Raw genomic sequence first — 14,879 nt, forward strand, 5'->3', positions numbered from 1 at the left:
AACACTGGATCCTACATTTCCCATAATGCAAATTGATTTTCACCATCATCTTTCACTGGACCCTCCCAGACTAGAAACTGTCCATCTCTATCTGAAGCTCAGGGAATTACTTTTCTCTCTGTCACACATTTACCTGCCGTTCAGTGGAGTGATGTAGGGATCAGAGTGGGCAACACCACATTGGGGATGTTCTCTGCTAAAGATCTATACCCTCACATTTGTCATAAAAAATGATTTTAAAAGCACAAGTCAATACAAACCTTAGAGACGAGCACCGTGATGTGTCTTCATTAGCTTGCCAGCTGCCACGGTTTTGCACATAAAGCACCAGTCAATCAAAAAGCGGATATTTAACCAATGAAAGCATTGACATCCATCATATCAGAAATCGACCACATTCACTTGCCAATATCTGATATGCATACAGCCGGCGTATAGGGACTAATGAATGCATTCAAAAGCAACACTGGATATGCAAAAAGTAATAATAAACGTAATTCTTCTGGTTTTACTATAAGCTGCCTGTATTCTGTGGTCTGCAGTATGCCTCTCTCAGTGTTGCTGTCTGCAGGATTAGTGACACAGGAGAAGGGGTTATAAGCAAGCAGCAGCAGACACAAACCACAAGGGAGTTGGGGGGGTAACATGGGGATGTCGAGGAGTGTGTGTGTATGAGTGAGGAGTGAGGAGTGTGCAATAAAACAAAAAATGAAAGCGTGAAGCAGCAGACGTGGGTGGAAGGGCGCAATTCAAATGGCATTTGTGATAAGGTGACATTTAGAGAAATCTCACCTCAATCTCTTTTGAACGAAAAGGTTTTATCTTGATCCCTGGAAAAAAAAGGGGTCTGGCTGTTGCTCACAAGTTGTAGTAGCAGAGGTATATACCACAGTATAGGAGCATTTCATTTACAACAGACGCTGTTAATAATCACAGCTTGTGATACAAACAAGGATAAACCAAAATTCAGATTCCTCACTTGGAATTAGAATTGTACATTTGTTTCTGGTTTGTTTTTATTTTAATTATTATTTTTTTTTTTTTACATTATTTTACAGAACAATACGGTGTCTGACACAGGACCGAAACACATTCAATAAAAACAAAAATAATAATAATTAAAATCAATACATAGAGACACACATTTCTCAAAGGGAGGCATTTGCAGCATAACAGTGTCTGTTACAGAGGAAATTAATGATGACATTTTCATTGACAGTCCACATTTTTGTTACAACAATCCATCTCACTCAGTTTAACATCTAGGTGTTGTGTAACACGAGTCCACCTTTGTGTGAAAGCATCCACTTTCAGATGTAGACTCGCAGACCTGCTTCAATCTCTGTACATTTTACAACTTTTCTAGCTGATAAAAATATGTGATGTAAACTATCCATAACTCTCCATAATGGCATGGTATCGAGGTGGGAATAATGCTGTATAAGATTTGGGTGATTCTAAGACTCAAAAAAGTCCAAAATAAGTTGTAATTTTTGTTGTGATGATCACCAGCCAGTGGTCATAGTTCACCCTCCTCTTTATTAGGACTGCGGCACAGTTGCCATGGAGAAACATGCAATCAGCTGGTGTTTCTCTCCCTTTCACCACCCGTGCCCTCCCTTCACTCCCGTCCTCCGCCTGTAGACAGTGCGGGCCCTGTTGTTGTCAGATAGTGATGGAGCATGTGCAGTGTGGGAAGGAGGATCTCAGCTGTTCATCCTGGAGAACTCATCTCCCCTCCCGTTCCGGTCCTAGGTGAGCTTCAATACTTCTCCAGACCTCCTTTTCCTTTTGGCTGCCATTACCCAAACTAAGCTCATTTGTCCCCCCCAAGAGAACCATGATCTGCCTTTTGTTCAGGCCCCAACCTCCCATTCATGTCCCCCAGGAGAGGAGACAAAAGAGGAAGAGACACAGGCCTGAACCCTTTGGCCAGACAGACTGTGTAAAGCGACCATAAAGAGATGCTGGGGTTGAATGGAGCTGCGCTGTGACGGGGTGCCCTTTAGCTTCAGCTACATAGCCTCTGTCTCTGAGGGGTGTCCTCATTATTGTGTGCATCTTTACATTTCTTTAACTTACAGCATAACTACGGTGGCGCCGAGAGCACTCAATTCACTGCTACTAAAGAAAAACACAAGCAACACGATCAAATACAGAAATGTGCTACAAATATGTGTTACACGGTCGAATAAAGAAAACAGCCACACCTTCATCTCTCGACACATATGCGGCACGTCAACAGTGCTGCAATTGTAGAGAGCCAAATACAGAAACGGTGTCAGTACAGATAATTACAAGCACACACAGAAACAGTGACATGACACAACATGTGCTGAAAATTCAGTCACAACAAAATGCAGAAACGTTTCAAGTTGTGCAGAAAGAAAATGCATCTAAGTCACAAAGCAAGTGGATCCAGCGGATATATGAACCCTGTCTGGGTTCAGTGTATTTTTCCCATACACAAAAAGTGAATAGATTTTTCTGACCATCAAACCTCCTCTGAAATGACACTCACTGTGATCACAATTTGATCTATTTGGTCCAATAACATTTGTTAAGTTTAGAAGAGCCATATGACGAAATTGTTACTCAGGAGCCATCGGGGAAGTCAGGCTTGAGCAGGGCTCTTCTGCACATGCTCTACGGCCCCAAAAATCCAGTAGCATGAGGAAGCTTGTGGAAACATGGCTTTGTAATGAAGTGTTTACATGACAGAAATGAATAGACCTCTAAGTTTGAACACAGAATTGATTATGTTTTTCTCTGGCGTTGTGGTTTGGAAATCCGTCTTCAAAGAGCAGGAGTTCTCTCACAATCAAATTGTTGAATGGTCCAGTCAGCTGATTGGTGAGTCATGGCTTAACCTAGAATCCCTGTACACCAAACAGTTACAGCGGATAGCTGGCTCAATTTTAAATGACGACTCTCTGACCCTCTGAACAGTGAATTTCAGCTTCTTCCCTCTGGATGAAGGCGCCACTTTGATGAAAGTGTATGTCAAATTAATGAGAAAGTTCCTCAAAATAATTAGAGGCATCTCATTATAATGTATTTTATAAATAGCATCTTCTATGTATCTTCTATAAGTACTTTAGTATCTCAAAGTAATGACTTTCTATAGGGCCGCATGTGATGTAGTTATAAGGTAATCAGCCTTCAATGTGGATCGATGTATTATTATTTTATTCTATTTTTATAATTGTTACATTGAAATTTGGGTCATTTGGTTACTATTCTGTACAGTGTGTTTAATCATAATTGTAGTATTATACTTATAGTCTAATTGCTTGCTTCAACATCAGTGCAAAGCCATGCATGCCAACCACTTTTCCCATAGCAATGACAGAAAGCTAGCTAGCGCATGTGACTTTGGGGTAGGCCTAAGTCAAAATTTGGAGAGTTTCTCATCATTAGGGCAAAGAGGCTTCCATCTTTATAAGTGGTATCCAGTTCATTTTATCATTATCCATGAGCTGTTACCACGGTTAAAGGGCTGGAGTTAATTAATATCTGGGCTGTGTAAGCCTGTACACTATATAGCTTCTGCAACAATATCTGTATTATCCAATCAGAATGTTAAACCTGAAAAGTGTCAGCTCATTTCCCAACACTTTTCAGAAGTAGAAGTCATTTCTGTGTTTCTATATTTGGTTGTGTTGTTTGTGTTTGCAGCACATTTCTTTATGCTGCTGTTGTCAAATGTCAAAATGAATGTGTTTCTCAACTTGCCTCTGTCTACTTCTCTGCTGCATTTTTTTTCTAAACTCTTCATTGTCAGCTGCTCTCTCCATCTTCATGTGTTTTGTCTATTTGCATGTGTTTTCTTAAGCTGTAGTGCATCAGCTTCTCAGGTTCACCACAGAAAAGTGTAATGAGTGTGCAAGCCTTGTGTTGGTATGCTGAGGAAGCAAGATACGGGAATTTAAATTCTTTTTTTGCAATGGTGCAACTTGCTCCTGATAGTAAAATATCAGCTCTGGATCCTTGTTGTCAGGTTGAATCCTGCAGCTTATGCTTCTGTCATGGTTTACGGCACAAATCACATCATGTTTAAACCATAAGCTATATTACTGTAGGCTTTATAGACTTGTAGGAATACTCTGAACTTCCCGACACGTTAATCTACAAAGCAATAAAGTCTGACATACAGTAGCTGTTTATCTGTCTCCACCTGTTTGATGTGGAGCTTGGGTTCAGCTAGGAGGCAACGGGTGGGATCTGCCATACTGTTCTATAGGGGCTCCTTTCCACAGCTTAAAATAGCAGAGATAAGGACCAAGTGTCAGCATGCATCCATGCTGTTACATATTATTACAAAAAAAAAAAACCTGGTGTGGGCTGATATGTGTTCCACACGGAAATGAGGCGTGCAGAATCCTCTGCTGAACACTGTGAGATTTGAGACTGCGATGCCCATTATCTCCTGAAGACAATGCCTGCTGATACAAACTGATGTTGGCATCAAAGCGAACATCACCAGCAACAACAAAAAAAAAAAATAACATCCCGGTGTAGCCTTTTTCATGATACACAATGCCCTGTTTTATATCAAAGTGATGTGAGAGGAAACTCATCAATTTGCAGTGTATGATTTTAATTCCCAGCGTAGTCAAGCATGACGAGTGGCTGAATTGTGCCTACAGGAAATTACAAACTCATGAGTGAAATAATAAGCTGTTTCAAAAACCAGTGAAGTAAATTCTCTTTCCACACCAGCAATGGCTCATCCTGCTCATCACCACGATCGCTTATGAATTTCATAATCAAACCGGATTACTTTGCTTTTTCTAACTGGTTGTAGTGGTGGCTTCCTGCAGTGTTCTTCTCTGTATCTGTACACAGTTGTGTTTTTGTGTAACCTCACCACTGATATCATTTGTTCACAGAGTTTATTCCCACTGTTTTTTTTATTTTTTTTATTCCTCCGCACTGGCAACAGCCGGCATATTGTTTTCATGTTGTCTGTCCGTCCATTCTCTTGCACATGATATCTCAGTAATACCTTGACGGGACTTCTTCAAATTTGGCACAAATGTCCAACGGGACTCAGGGACAAACTGATCAAATTTTCAAAGGTCAAAAATGTCAAAGGTCAAGGTCAGTGTGACCTCACAAAACACTTTTTAGCCATAACTCAAGACTTCACAGCAATTATGTGTGTAATCTGAAACTAGTCTGGGTGGCAGATGTAGAGAACCACAAGGAGGTAATTCTATTTTTTTTTTTTTTTTTTTTTTTTACAAATACACTTTTTTCAACACGTGTACAAACTTGAATTTCTCATGCAGATTTATTTTTACTGGATTTCAAAGGTTAAGTTACAACTACCAACTTTGGAATTGTTTGTGAACATCACTTTACAAGCTCAAAGTCTTTTCGCCCCTCTTATTATTAGCCCCTAAATCCCCTTTAAAAGTGTTTGCTTTCATTAAATGGCAAATATTTACTGCTAGTGCCTTTTTTTTTAGAAGTTATTTTTTGGACATGTTTGCCTTTATTGTGATGGTCATGGTGGGGGAGGGAGGGAGGGAGGCGTGCATGGCCGTGGGTCGGATTTCAACCCGTGGCAGCCGTGGTTGGGACTAAGCCTATGTGGTACATGCTCCACCAGGTGAGCCACCGAGGCGCCCCACGCTAGCGCTTTTTTAATTAATTAAAACAAATTTGCCATGACCCTAGGAAGTTGATTCTAGTCTGACTTGAATACTTAACTCACTGAGTTTAAGTAGTTGTGTTAGCATATCTTTTCATCTAATTAATGTTAAAACTAGTAACGCAACTTTAATTTTAATTTTCTTTATTGGAGCTCTTGGTTGTTGTCTTGTTATCTCCACCAGCAAAGCAGTTGCATTAGATCAGATCTCTAATTTTGATAACAATGTACACCATCTGAAAGATAATCAGTTTTCTTTGTCTTTGTCATCTTTCTTTTGGTTTCTCTGTCCAACTTCATTTTGAAGTTCTCTTGGCCTCATGTAACCCTGCAGGAGGACAGACTAGTTGAAAGCTGAGAGTCTTGTAACCTGGGCTCACTAAGGGCGTCTCACTGCGTTTGTGTGGCGTTACTTTCTCACTCCTCTGTGAGGTCAGATCTCAAGAGGTCATTTCACCCAGGAGGTCCCCCAGCTCTTACTGGACACATTCTTTCATGAATGCAAGCAACAGGACAGGACAGCTATTTGCACTCAGTTTCACTAGCTGTCAATTTCTTTTTCCAAATCCCACTTATTTCCTCTTCCAATCAAAGTACTCGGAATGGTTTAGAATAATATTTGAAGTATTTATCTTATCTGAACCCTTGTTTGTTATATAGTAGAAAGCTTAGTGAGGTCCCTGGTAATAATTCTCATTTAATCTAAAACATAGACTCTTTTGTGGCCAGCCAGTGGGGACGAAATGGTTTACTTGTTTGACATGTTCTGTTAGACCTCTGTTTATTTATAGAAGCGTGGTGCTGTGGTGGTTAAAATGGACCATTTATTACAACAAATAACAAAGACAAATATGCAAGTGTGGGATATTGAAGGGTTTGGTGTTTATTGCATTACATGTGGTCTGTCAGTCTGTATTCTGAAAATGTTGCTTATATTCTGTGTTGCCTTGCTTTAAATACACAGATCCAAAGAGTAAGAGTATCGTATGTGCACTGTCAAGCTTGGATGACTGAGACAGCTGTCAAATGTAGGTGGCAGTCAGAGGCAACAGGGTGCCAACTGTAGCAACACAAAAGGTGGGTGGAGAATAGTTATAGGGTCAGAGGTCAGGGACCACAGCACAGATACAAGGTCCTGACACTGTGTTGAGGACATTTATTGCCGATTTATGCAGATGGGTTCAGCAGTTGTCACTGTGTGTGGTCTATAACAGCAGAGTGTGAGTAAAGCCTCTCATGCACATAATTTGTGCCAGGTACTCTGTTGTTCAACTTTAAAGGGTTAGTTTAAAACTATAGGAAATGTGAATTTGTTTTATTTTTTTCTGAAAATAAGATTTAAAATAATAATTTTATGTTTTTGTGTCATGTAGGCCTAGAGAATTAAAGTTGAGACATTGTTAGCCTAGCTTAACCTAATGACTGGAAGCAGGGGGGATATAAAACACTTACCAGCAGCTGTAAAACTGTCTATGAATTGTATCTTATATCTTCGGTTTGTACATGAACAGGTCTATACAGGTTATGATATTTGTTAATAATATTTGTTAACGGAGCTAACTGTTTCCCCTTAGTTCCTGTCTATATGCTAAGCTAACTGGAAAGACATTGTGACTCCAATTCTGTGCTCTGTTTAAAGCTCCATTGACCGATATTTTGACCAGATGGGGACAGTGCAACAAGTTAGCACATAATTGGCATATCATCAACTTATGAAGTTGTTATGAAAGTGTTAGCAAACCACTCTGTTTTGGTCTCCACCAACTCCTAAGGGAAATATCTGCTAATAACTGCTAAATGCTCCACTATGTTCACCAATAGTTGCTAACCAAAACCACTACAGACACACAAAAGACTAATAAAATGAAATAATAAACTCTATATATATATATATCAAAACAGAATCCTCCATTGTATCACTGCTCATGACTGAGCACCGGTGTTTGCTAACATTAGATATGACATTTTGTATTGGTGATGAAATGACAGGGCGCGATATCAGCTAGCTAACATTAATTAGCTAAACTGTAACTTAAGGCTAAAGTTAGAAACTATCTTATAATTCATTATAATTCAAAGTCTGTATTTTGCTGGGCAGTTAATGTTCACTGGATTCATCAGAGCTTTACTAAACAGAGCTGTTTCATCTCACTCTGAGAAAGAAAGCAAAAATGTGAATTTGGTAAAAAATGTTGAACTATTCCTTGAATACTAGGACACTTGCCTCCAGGTTGATTCCTGTCAAGTTTCTGCAGTAAGAGATTCTACCTGGCAATTTTTAGATGTCAGTCCTGTTTCTCTTACCTCTAGACTATAATCCCTCATGTATTCAAGAAAGTCTTTTATAAATATGATGCAAACAGCTATATAAACAGCTGCAGAAAAGTGAAACAGAAACGCTTGGTTTCTCTGTGCCTCCACGTCTCATGAAAGCTATCTTTGGGCCCATCTATTCCCTGCATTATGAATTATGGATCACTGCTAATAGGCTGTTTCTCACTTGTTTAACTTATTGTGGTCGGAGGCTTATCGCTGATGGCTGCCTCTACTTGGACTCCCTACTTCAGTGCTCATCGCCAGTATTATACTTCCCATCACTGTGTTATTGTCTCATTATTGCATTACTGAGGCAGGGGCTTCAATAGCTTGCGGAAGAGGAGGTAGACTGGGTCTCTGTTAAAGTGACCCTCCCTGAGGATTTAACCCACACTGTCCCACCTTGCTGCTGCATAATGGATGAAGGACAGACATTGGGAGGGAGGGGAGGAATGGGAGCGGGGGCCCTTATTACCTTGTGATTCATTTTTAATGAGGTAAACAGGTCTTTCCAGGTCACCTGCAACCTCACACACACCCGTAGTGGGTGGTGTGTCTTCCCCATCGGCTGCCTTATTGCTGCCCTCTTTGACATGCTCCATGGCTGCAGGGGCTCCTTAGTATAATTAGGTCTCACTGTCATTGACGGAACGAGTCTCACTTCCCACAGAGTCCCTTCTTTTTCCTTCAGGTTAGATATGATCAATTATACAGTGGTAAGAAGACCTTACTATGAGCTCCAAGCAACATTTTTCCTCTTGCTGCCTGTAGATTAAGTTTTCCAGGAGTGGGTTACACACTGTGAATATCGCAAATACAATTAAGTTTTGTCATAACACACGTTACAACTCATAAATTTAATTTTAAGTAGGTTGTGTCATGGAAACCTGTTTTTGAAAATAGCCTGTCCCTCTGCAGTCTCCGATTTTTCCAGCCTTATGCAACATCAGTCAATGCAGGTAGTTGTTCTCTTCTCTTTGGCATGTTATTGTAATATTTTTCTGTCTCTGTATATGTTAAATGACAGCCAATAAAACTGAACATTGTTGTGCTCTAATGGAAATAAAAAAAAAGAGGCTCCCTCAAGCAGATGTCTGGTTCCAGAGAGGAAGAAATTGGATGACAGGCGAGGATGCACATACGGGGTGTCATCTGGGAAATCAAACCTGCTCAGTTCACTTGCTCTGAAAGTCGGTGAACAGGTACACCTTCACATACAAGAAGGTGGAGAACTCCCACAGCTATTCTCTGCAAAGCCTGGCGAGGCTGTGAAGGAAGGAGAGAGAAAGGGAGGAGAGAGAGAGAGAGAGAGAGAGAGTGTGTGACAGGAAGGTGAGAAAAGGAACAGATGGAGAGATGCAGGGAATCTACATTTACAGTCATTTAAAACAGGTGCTATACATAGCCAAGCTTTCAACCCATCATCTCATCTAAATGATATCATTACATCCAGAAGTCATTAAAAAAAGATCTTTTCCCTTGGACTCTATAGATTTCCCCCTCTCCCTGGGGAGCAGGATGAAAATGAATTTAGGGCCCCTCGAGTCATTGAATTTGCTTTTTATCACCCGATAGCCGTGCTACATATGTGCCATTGTGCTGTATATAGGATTAGAGAGGATCTTTTCTGCCTGACTGGCTACCGGCTCTCAGCAACAAGATGAGGATCATTTCCCCTGCTGAGAAAAGCTCTACTCGGCCTAGACGAGACACTCAGCACACACACCCCACTGGTGTTCAGTATGGATCTTCGCTCACATACCACCAATCTTTATCAACATGTTGAGCGTTTGAGATTGGGAAAGCGTACGTCCCCAAAGGCCGTTAAACATGAGCGAGAAAAACATATATTTATCTAGCTTCAGAATGACTTGGTTGCATCACTAGCACCTTTCAAAGTTTGCTCAACAAACTCCAATTTTTTTACTGAGATGCTCTTTTATGATACATCAAGCAAGAAATAAAACCTACACATCTGTGAAGATATTTATCATTTCCCCCACCGTCATCAACACCAGCCAAGCCCTGTATGATCAGTCTGAGGGGTCATATTCTGAATTAATGAGTGTCACGCCATCCTCCACACTGGCTCTCATGGTGGATCTTTTGATGTGCATTTCTCTGCCCTTTGAAGCCGGCGTTTCTTCCTCTGGATAGTGGATTGTGTTGGTGCAGGATCCTCCTGAGCTCTTTGTTCCTGTGTTTATTTGAGGAGGTTCTGCCTGTTTACATCAAATTCTTGACCGCAGAACGGCTGGTAATTGCAGCCAGTGAACATGGTACCGCGAGCAAACTCTAATCAAGAGATGGTTATACTGACACAACTTTTTGATCCAGTGTGTCAGGTTTCCACTCGGTGGTTGCCGCCTGAGCAGTTGAATGGATGAGTCAGTGGCAAGGAAACCATCATTCAGCTGTTCCACTAACATAATCACCATCTCGATTACATCTGGATTTGTTGGGCTTTGTTGGACATTCAGAAAATGACTAGAGCCAGTGACATGAATGACATGAGTATGACATGTCCAACTCCAATTCAAAGATACTAAAGCCTAATCCTTTTTTCATTATATCAGTACCATACTAGATACCATTTATGGCTGATATTTTGTCAGCTGCCCCCATCCTTTGCATTTGTTTTCCCTAATTTTTTTTCTATAGATTAGTTTTCAATGTAAGTAAATCCACTTTTCCAAATTGTGCGTCCACACACAAAGAAGTCACAGGAAGTGATGCATGCATGTTTTGGATATGATGCAGAAGACAGCAAACAATATGACCCAACCTGATAGTGGCATGGCCGAGAAGATATCCGTGAGTGATATCCTCATGGAGGTGTCATATCATATCATGGAGGTGTCATAGCCATTTACAATGTCTTGACAGAAAGCTTGTCAGGATTTTTTGGGCTTCTTCTGGCCTCTGACAAGTTCTGTAACATGGTGCTTTTCTGTGCATAAAAACAAATCAGTCAGCCAATCAGAAGAAAGGAGGCTCTGAGCCTCTCTTCTGATTGGCTGACTGATTTGTGAGTGATCCAATACAAATACAGCAGATTTCAAGTAAACACTAAGAGAAATTAAATCCTGCGAGGCTGAATGGTGAGTCCACATTTATTCCAGGCTTGGGGCATGCTGCTTTGCAGTGACATCACAAAGTTCCAGAAGTCCTGACGGCTGGTTTTAAGGCTCAGTTTCTGAATACAGACTGTGTGCATTTCTCTATGGACTGAGCACTTTGACACTTTCACAGTATTAATATAGAACCTAGACCTGCTTTATGATCAAAGAAGACATACACAGCTACCATTATATTAAATGACACCTTTAAAAGAACATGACTAAGTTTGCCTGTGCTATAAACTGTGGGAAAAAAAATCCCTCCTGGCACCTGTACTATAGAGGTTCATTTGGGTCCTAGTAACCAAGACCTGACCCAGTACTCATGTTTGGTGGTGGGTTCCAAATTATATGTAGTGTAATAGGAAAGGCGAGAAGCAAAAAAATAATTTATTGCCAAGTTTAACTTAAATGAAAAGCAACATGCAAAATCACATCAAGCAAACAACAGTGAAAATGGAGCAAGTTATCATAGTCAGCATTTTCAAAACTTTAATTGTGATGTCATAATTTTCTATGTTGATCTATCTATCTATCTATCTATCCATCTATCTATCTATCTATCTATCTATCTATCTATCTATCTATCTATCTATCTATCTATCTATCTATCTATCTATCTATCTATCTATCTATCTATCTATCTATCTATCTGTCTATCTGTCTAATCTCTTGCTTTCCATTGGCTTGGCTACTTCAATTTGCAGCTAATGGTCCAACCCCAACCCCCCACCCCATGTCTTTCTCTCAGTCACTCTCTCTCTCTCTCATTTCAGCCTTGAGGCGTCCTGTTTCAGCTCCTTCGCTTTCAGTCACAATGCTGTGGAGAGGGTGAATGGGTGGGGGGCATTTAAGAGAGCAGTAAGTGGGAGTGGAGTCTGACCGCAGAGGGTCTACTGTTTAAGAGAAAGGGAATTCTCCCCTTCACTCACTCTCTTCCTCTCTCTCTCTCTGCCGCTCTCTGTCTCTCTGTCTTCCTCTCTCACCCTCACCCTCTTTCTCTCTCTCTCCTCACTGGCTGCACATCAGCCGGCTCTCTAGGTAGACTCGAGTAAACACTCTAAGAGAACAGAGAGGAGAGGGAAGATGACAGAGCTGTCAGCACTCTGAGAGATACAGACTGGTGAGAACATTTGCCAGGGCTGGCTGATAAGGCTCCCTTCAACACTGCTTCTGCTTACATTTTCTAATCAGTGGAGAGGCTGTGAGCATTGTGTGTGAGGTAAGTCACCTTTTTCTTTTACCTGCGTGGAATGGATGTGTTTGAATGGGAGCAGGATAAATTGGCTGATTGCTTTACCTAATTAAGATGACTGAACCACACAGCTTGACACATTTCTAACTTCGACCACAATCCTCTCAGCTTTTCCCACCACTTTTATATAAGTTGATGTTAAAACTTTCTGGGGGGAATTATTTTCTGTATTAGTCATTTTTCATGAAATGTGCTATGAAGCTGCAACTAAAGATTTGTTTTTTCCTTTAGCAGTTTTTCTGTTGCTTATCATTTGTTTATTATACAAAATGTTAAAAGAAATATTGAAAAATGCTAATATCTTGAAATCATTTGTTTTGTCCATAACCTCAAAATATTCCATTTACAACGATATAAACCTAAAAAACAATCAAAATGTGACATTCTTGCTTGGTTAATTACACATATTCATTTATAATTAAAATTGCTGTCGATTAATTGACTGTTTCATGGCAAATGTACTTATAGTGACCACGCTGAATGCCACATTCTCACCCCAGCGAAGAGTATGGTGCGCTATTAGCAATAAAAGCAGCTTCTGTAATTCATCCTCATGTTTTACAAGAGAGGACTTCAGAGACTGGCTTAATTTTGCTCTTTACTACATGCACCTGGGTGCCAATTATGTTTTACTGTCAAAGTTTTTTCCTCTTGCTGGATATTTTCCATTTATTACCAGAGCAGTTAAAAAAGAGTAATGTCTCCAGAGAGGGAAGTCTATGATGATCTGCTGAATTATTCTGCTTGCATTAAGGCTGATGCTGAGTTGTGGTCTGATGGGCTAGAAGAGGAGAGATGGGTAGGGTTAGTGTGTGTGTGTGAGTGTGTGTGTGTGTGTGTGTGTGTGTGTGTGTGTGTGTGTGCTGCTTGCCGGACTAGGTCCAGCTGTACACTTTATGGTTGCCAGCAGACAGTAGGCTTGTGTAACCCAGGAGACAGACAGCTGCTCTGCATTAGATGCTGCTGGTTGGTTCCTCTCCCAGATCTCAAGCATACATACTTCGGGCTGTACACCGGCAGTTTCACTGACACACACACACACACACACACACACACACACACACACACACACACACACACACACACACACAGTCACAGACTCTTCATCTCCATGTGCTGCCCAGTCTCCTATCTCCAGGTCAGCTTCATTTGTTCGGGGAGATTGCAGAAAGACGAACAGACAATATGAAGGATGAATGATGGAGATACATGCATGCATACATGTACACAGCAGATACATGATTCTGGATTGCTGCCAATTGCTTACATTTATACTTTGCATCAATTTGTTTGATTTTAGCTTGAAAGTTTTCAAGAATTAAAGCAAGCCTGAGTAAACAGCAGCCTCTGTGGTCATGAGTATCAATTACAGGATAAGTGTAAAATATAGTGTAACAGTAGCACAAGTAGAGAGGAGTCGTACTGAGTCAGCGGCTCACTCCTTCCCTCAGGTAGTCGGGAGTATCAGTTACTCAGTGATTGTCTAAAGTTCAGCGAGCATTAGCCACCTTAAGCTAGTGGTCATACCAGACCAAGTAAGGCTGTAGCAGCAAAAGCTCTGGTGTATTGTCTTGACTGCTTATGATTTCAACTTTTAAGAGAGTACATGAGCTATCTCTGCTTTCAAAATGTACGAGCCTCCAATCCAGCTCTTGCTAGGGTGAACAAAACTATATCTAGACCGCACCTGGAATCCAAGCATCTAAAATCCAGATTTACCTCTGAAACTGTTTGAGGAGACTCGTATCGTCACGGTAGCGCCGTGTACATCTGCGCGGGTTAGAGGGAGGGAGAGAGGAAAATGGGTGAGTCACTGAGGAGAGAGAGAAGTGTGGAGACATGAGGTGGGCTGTGATAGAGGTGACCCACAGGATACCAAGGCAGCGTCTGCTGGATGGTATTTGTGTATGAGACACAGTGAAGCGGCTTGGCTGTGCTTCAGCAGATGTAACTTCAGACTCATCGCAGGCCGGTCCATCTGAAATATCCCTTGGAAGGATTTTGTTTCATTGGGATTTATTTTTCACAAGTGTTTTACAGATATGTCAAGCATAGGTTTATGCTCGTATGACTAGCTCTGCATGACAGGCGTGCTATCTGATCGTAGGCGGCAGTGCAGGCTTTGGTACATTAACATTTCATGATGCTTTGGCTGTGGATATGAGTAGCCACTGATAGTGACACTCGGCATAACGATGAGTGGGAAACAGGCCTTTGTTTGGACAGCTGTTAGCTCCCAACGCTGCGTGCCCTACAAAGCTCCCTGAGAGGGTGACTGTCTTTAACCCCACTTAGCTCCTTCACTGGTGATTGAAAGCAAACAATAATTGTGGGTATTCATGATGACCCACGCTGGGCAAGACTCAGGGGAGATGCAGAGATGTTTTGGTTGGACTAAATGCACGTCATCTTTAATTCAGGCCGATCCAGACTCCCATTGCTGCCTCCTCTGCCTTTTGTTTCTCTTCTTCTACATGGTCGCTGGTTTCTGACGAAATATCTTGCTCGCACTAGACGTTGTGGTGGTCAC

The 14,879-nt window shown here is 41.2% G+C and overlaps 1 protein-coding gene across 3 annotated transcripts in view; it reads left to right on the forward strand.

Annotated features, from left to right (window-relative positions):
• The first annotated feature begins 11,904 nt into the window (after positions 1-11,904).
• The window catches only part of LOC130169851 (tenascin-like), a 57,821-nt gene continuing 54,846 nt past the window's right edge, over positions 11,905-14,879 (forward strand). For 2 of the 3 annotated variants that reach the window (XM_056376877.1, XM_056376878.1), the window contains exon 1: positions 11,905-12,316. The gene's annotated coding sequence lies outside the window, so the exon portion shown is untranslated. The remainder of the gene's footprint in view (positions 12,317-14,879) is intronic. The other variant, XM_056376880.1, reaches the window with a different exon arrangement.

Source organism: Seriola aureovittata, chromosome 5 (genome assembly GCF_021018895.1).
Source record: "Seriola aureovittata isolate HTS-2021-v1 ecotype China chromosome 5, ASM2101889v1, whole genome shotgun sequence".
NCBI classification, from domain to species: Eukaryota; Metazoa; Chordata; class Actinopteri; order Carangiformes; family Carangidae; genus Seriola; species Seriola aureovittata.